The sequence below is a fragment of the Daucus carota genome, chromosome 5, assembly GCF_001625215.2.
Source record: "Daucus carota subsp. sativus chromosome 5, DH1 v3.0, whole genome shotgun sequence".
Taxonomy (NCBI): Eukaryota; Viridiplantae; Streptophyta; class Magnoliopsida; order Apiales; family Apiaceae; genus Daucus; species Daucus carota.
Window position 1 is genome coordinate 14,998,965 of NC_030385.2, and position 5,700 is coordinate 15,004,664.

At 38.2% G+C, this 5,700-nt stretch overlaps 1 long non-coding RNA gene across 4 annotated transcripts; it reads right to left on the bottom strand.

The window, feature by feature from the left end:
- Positions 1-3,441: 3,441 nt before the first annotated feature.
- LOC135152934 (uncharacterized) lies at positions 3,442-5,412 on the bottom strand. Of its 4 annotated transcripts, none has more exons than XR_010292281.1 (5): positions 5,174-5,412; positions 4,659-5,063; positions 4,406-4,439; positions 4,236-4,318; positions 3,442-3,762 (listed from the first exon to the last, which is right to left on the bottom strand). It is a non-coding gene; the product is annotated as an uncharacterized LOC135152934 (long non-coding RNA). The 4 variants fall into 4 exon arrangements; XR_010292282.1 differs by having other exon boundaries at positions 4,236-4,311; positions 4,395-4,439; XR_010292280.1 differs by having other exon boundaries at positions 4,395-4,439.
- Between the last annotated feature and the right edge of the window lie 288 nt (positions 5,413-5,700).

The following is a 5,700-nucleotide window of genomic DNA, read 5'->3' on the forward strand; positions in this document are numbered from 1 at the left end:
TGGGGGTGTGATAAGTGGTATTTATACACACTTATAGGCCTTCATTTCCACTTAAATTGGTTGGTTGTACTTAAGTGATTAGTGTCTTTTGATGTGTTTTTAGTGTTTTTCTGTGCAGGTCACGAGTTGAGGTGATGAAGTGATTTTCTATCATATTAGGTTGTTTTTGGTGCATTATTTGCAAGAATAGAGAATTGTGGATTCATCACGACTTGGGATTTTGTGGGTACATCTTCTACAAACCCTCACGAGAACGCACTCGTCCACTAGAGCTATCTAGGGGTTTAAAGGGCTTGTTGCATGTGCTAAATGCAACCGTGATCACCTACGGAAGTGGTACTAGATCAAGGAAGGGTTTACACGCGAGAACGAGCTGAAAACGAAGAACCAGGGCTGCCAGTGGCAGACAGTAGCGCGCCCGCGCTAGATGTTAGCGCGCCCGCGCTAGCTACTGTCACCACTAGCGCGCCTGCGCTAGTTTAGCGCGGCCGCGCCCAGCAGAAGTGTTCCGGGCCGATTTTTACAGCTTTTCTGACGGATTTTAGCAGCGGTCGAGGCCCGGTTGACTTGGTCAATTTTATTTTAATTTCTCATGTGTAAAAACCCTAGCCTCCAAGTAGTTTTAGTAGAGAGAACAATATCATAGTTAGTTTAATTTTTCAAGCACATTATCAGTTTTGTAGTAGATCGTTCTACGCGAGGAAGTGACAGTTTCGAGCGAGATCGTGAACATCAATTCTGTAACGTTGTGTTCTTTATTATTAATTCAAGTATTTTTATTCCGTTTAATTCTCGTAGTTTATTTATCATGTTTTCATTAGAACCCATGATGTCGATTAGTGCGATTATGAACTAACCGCCTTCATGGGATTCTAATGGATTTATCGATGTAGTCTAGTAACGAATATTAATTGCTTGATTTTGTGACGTACGTTGATTTCTTTGCATGAGCCGTGCTTATTCTTCTTAGGAGCGTAGCTAACTTCTAAGTTGTTTGTTAATTCTTTCTGAAGCGAGAGTGGATGATTGAATTTAGAACTATGCCATGTAAACATAGGATTATGTGAATGAAACATAATTTGTGGTAGACTTGAACTATTTTTATCACCCTGTGTAATCACGATAGACGACTTGCTATTAAACCTCTCTGCTTACACTACCGCTATAGAGATATAGGGTCTGAGCTTTGTTGGTGTCCATGAGATTTCTGTCTTAATTGCGGATTTTGATTGGTATGATATGTGTGCAACGAGAGTTGGCATGTATTACTTTCGTGTTGTCTGATTAGGATCAACAGTCGCATGTTAATCAGTAATTTCAATTCTAGATGAATTCGATAATGAAGTTAGAATCCCATGTGTTTTCCTATTCTGAATTTGATTAGTAAATTTAGTTATTAGTATAAAAGAACCCATCCTTGTGAATTGTCTTGGCAGTGAAAATTACTCATACATTGTTGCATAGGTGCGTATTCTTAATTCACCAGTCTCTGTGGGAACGAACAAATATATTACTTATGATCACGTGCGCTTGCGTGTAGATTTTTGCGAACAGCATCTAATTCCTGTTTGAGAAAAGAAAATGAAGGATCAACAACCTTTTCCTGTAGAGTCACCAACTCTCCACTTATGAATCTGGCATTCTCAGCATTCAACCTTGAAATCTCAGCTTTCAGGGCAGCCAATTGTTCCTGTAACAGATCAGTGTTGGTGTGTGCACTCACCTCACGAACACTCAAAGATTTTTCACTATCCTCTCGTGCATGTGTTTCGCTCGGTGTTTGCCTGATTTCACTCGTGTTTGTCACACCGTCACCAGTACCTGTATATACAACCATAGTTCCCTGAGATGGAACCGTAGGAAGTGAAGGAACAAATTGTCCTTCAGATGCCTGTGAAGGCTGATGTACTTGCAGGTTGCCAAGTAGATCCCGATCCAAAAAGAAAGAGTGATCAAAAAATTTTTCATATAACATGTTTTGAAATTCTGTGCTCTCTCTAAGTGAAGAATCAAAAGACACAGGTTCAGTGTTTACTAGCGTGAGTGCTAGTTGTGTGCTTGACTCTTTACAGGATACCGCGGTCGGACGGCCAATTTCAATAAATGCATTCTGTGGAGAGAATGAATCTAGAGACTGTATATTTACCGTTTCAGTGTCCAAATCCTTTTGGGAGGAAATGGATGCAGCTGCAGTTGTCTCTGGTTCTGCCACCCTTTGCTTCTTATGAGACAGAGCTGCGGGATCTCTTAAAAGTGCACTCCCACTCCGTTTCCGGGCTACCTTTCTAACAACAGGGGTTGAAGTAGTGTTGTTTGAAGTGTTTGATGAAGAATCAGTAGTTGAAACGGAAACATCAGCTTGGATATGAACCTGGGTGTTTTCAGGTTCAATGCTGGGAGTCTGGAAATCAAATCCAATATCACAATCAAAATCTGCAATATCAATATTAAAGGTATCAGTGAGATTAGAAAGTACCTGAGCTACCTGTAAATCAGCCCTGAAGTCCTGTAGGCCTGGATTGATAGCAGAATCAGCAGGCAGTGGCTGAGAGGATGATTGTGGTTGAGGAATGGTATGTGTATGTGTAGGTGAAGGTGTTGGCTCAGATTGAGAGGGAAGAATGGAGGCTTGTTGGTCTGGGAAGAAGTTGTATTGTGGAGGGGATTGGTGTTGAGATTGGTGAGGAGAATTGTATGATGATTGGTGAGGTGATTGTTGTGGTGAATTGTAAGGAGGGTTGTAGGGAGAGTAATGTGAGGATTGGCTGGATGACTGATAGTCTTGAAGTAGTTGAAGTGGTTGATAGTTTTGAGGAGGTGATTGTTGTTGCGGTTGTTCTTGTTGTTGAGCTTGTTGTTGTTGTTGTGGTTGATATTGTTGCTGTTGTTGTGGTTCTGGAACTTGTACAGGTTGAAATGGAGCACTGAATTGCTCTAGCATGAAAGGAGTCACTACCAATGGCACATTGTCATGCTTTTTCTTGTTCACCAGCCGGGTCTGGATCTTGGCACAAGTCCTCTGAATAGGAACAACAGGAGAATCTATGTACATGTGCCTATCAGCATCATCCATTTTATCATTCATGAATAACACACTACTAGAAAAAAGGCCTACGACATCGGGTAAAAACCGATGTCTATCTAAAAACGGAGTGATGTCTTCGCGTGTGATGTTAAAGGTACTCGTGCAAAGACATCAGCTAAAACCCGATGTCTAAACTGGGATTACACAGCGCTTCTAGGTGTACCTGATGTCTAAGATCCCATTCTGATATTATAAGTGACATCAGTTATTTGATTTTTTGATGTGTATAGAGTTTTTAGACATCAGTCATGTTTCATTAAAATGTTGTAATTTCAAGGTTTTAACATCAGTATTAATAACAAGTGATGTCTATTTTCAATGGAATTAAAATCGGCACCCCTATTTTTGCTTGAAGCCAAGATATACCAAATCATATACAAACAAGATACATACTATGAAATAGATCACAAAAACAGCCATATATATATATATATATCCACATCTCCAATTTCAAATCCAAAAAACTTAGGTACCTACCAACTACAATCCAACTTTCTTCCAATCAAGCAAAACATATTTAAATCAAAACTTATGAACAACTGCACGATATGCACGAAGAATATGGTGGGAGCACAAAAGCATCTGCTACTTGTTTAGCGGACAATGCTGGCAACTGTTGAGCAAGTTCTGCAGCCACTTCTTGTTTAACGGAGAATGCGAGCTGCTTCTAGTTTTATCTGCACAAATTTGATAATAGGTTCTTATAAGAATATGGGTTTATATATGTCTCATTTTTCATAAGATTCATGAATAAATAACATTATATTAATATATAATAAGGACAGAGAGAGAAAAGAGAAATGGAACGATATCTTCATCGACGTTTGCTTCATCAATCATGGAACTAACTAGCAAAATATTGTATGCCAGAAAGGGCAGTAAAATATGGCAATTGCATAATCCTTAATATTGCATTTAATTTGCATTTAAGCCTAAACTAAAATAAACATTGAAATATTACGAAAAATATGCCCACACAAAATTAAAAAACTAAGGTTTGGAAACAAGCATAAAACTAAAACACACAGACAAGCATCAAGAACTAGTCCAATAAAAATGTAGGCAAGCCATATATGGTGCAAATCCGGAGAGTAATTTTAAATAGTGTCAACCAAAAAATGTGTACGGTGTTGGGAAAAAATAAACCAACCCTGTAGATGATATAATGAAAACTGGTGCTTTAGCAGCTTGACTATGAAGCAATTTTTGCGACTCCGGTACAAAACCTGATGTCTGCAAACATGAGAAGCAGGCTTCCTTATATTACCAAATATATATTTACATGGAAACAACAAAGTAAAATGTTTACCGAACACGCACTCTGCCTCCAGCATTAAAAATTTCAATTTTCTTCCTGCCAAAAAATGCAAATTCATAAAAAAATTATGAGAACCACCTCTGGATATATCAACTTTGGGAATGATATAGGGATATAGAGGTTGAAACTTAACACAAGTACGCAATTGGACTCAACTGAGCATAAACCAAACCAAACTATATTAACAAATACCAAACCGTTTGAAAGATCATAAACCACACTATATTAACAAATAGACTAATATATCCACTATACCTTTGAGAAACTATTTGGAGGAATTCGGAGAAGGCAATCTTCTAAAGCTCTTACATACACAGCATCAGCAAGCATTACAAAAAACAACATACAGTTGAGAAGATAACAAAACCCCTCTTAAATAAAAAACAAAACCCCTGTTAAATAAAAAACAGAGTACTTACACACATCAACAATTAATTCAGCAATAATTTAATAGATTCCAATACAAATAAACATTCATCTCAAAAATTGAACAATAAGTCAGAAATTCCTAACATATATATGTACATATATTACATATCTATACACAGATTACAGCTAGTCTCTTCCGGCTATATATATCAGTATCACGCACACACACATTGCAGGAAGTCCCTCTCTCTCATAGAAAACAAACCTTTTCAAGCCTCCAAACCTCCAGATCTGTTCAAAAATGAAAAATCAAGATAAAAAATGAACCCAAAATATAGAGATAAAACTCAATCGAAATAAACAATGCATGCAGGTTGAGAAATTAGGGATTCTCGAAGTACCGTGGTGCTAATTGAAATTAATTCAATTTGGGGCCGTTGGAACCCTAATTGAAATTGAACAAAGAGAGATGTGAGAGATGTGATCGAGACATCAGATAGATGTAGAGATGTGAGAGAAGCGGCGGCGGCGGCGGCGGCAGCGAGGCAACGGAGATGTCGGGAGTGAGGGAGTGAGGTGGGATGTGTCGGGACTCGGGAGGGAGGGAGAGTGAGGGAAAGAGGGGGCGGGGAAATGATTTTGTTCAAGTGTGGGAAATAATTTTTTGTTAAGTGTGGGAAATAAACGGGGCAAAGTAAGATGAGTTGTTTTTTAAAAATATAATTTAATAACGGTTAGAAATTTAACCGATGTTTAAGGAAATTCTACAATGGTTACGTCCTGAACCGATGTCTACTTCATAATTCTAATTTTTTTAAAATAACTATTGACAACGGTTATTTTCTCAATCGATGTCTAAATTTCACGATAACATCGATTAAAAAAAAACTGATGTCTTAAATGATCTTAACATCGGTTGTCTGAGCAA